Raw genomic sequence first — 306 nt, 5'->3', positions numbered from 1 at the left:
TGTTTTTTCTCTTATGCATTCAACGTAATGTATACTTACTTTGTGTGGGATCTCAGAGCTTCCTGATAAGAGAAAATTAACTTTGATATCGTGCATTTATTTCCCAAGATAACAGTGTTTAAAGGCTGGCCGTCCACAGCTGCTCTTTCACGTATCGCTGTAATTCCCATGTACTTTACGGCCTATTTATATCATTTTAGGAACCAAATGGCCATTGACTAAAAGGTTGCTGGTTCACAACAAATGTTATGAATCTATAAATAAGCATAGATAGATATAAGTGGGGTGAGAAAAATGTTGGTTTGA

The sequence above is a fragment of the Penaeus monodon genome, chromosome 33 (genome assembly GCF_015228065.2).
Source record: "Penaeus monodon isolate SGIC_2016 chromosome 33, NSTDA_Pmon_1, whole genome shotgun sequence".
Lineage (NCBI taxonomy): Eukaryota > Metazoa > Arthropoda > Malacostraca > Decapoda > Penaeidae > Penaeus > Penaeus monodon.
This window is presented reverse-complemented; position numbering follows the sequence as displayed.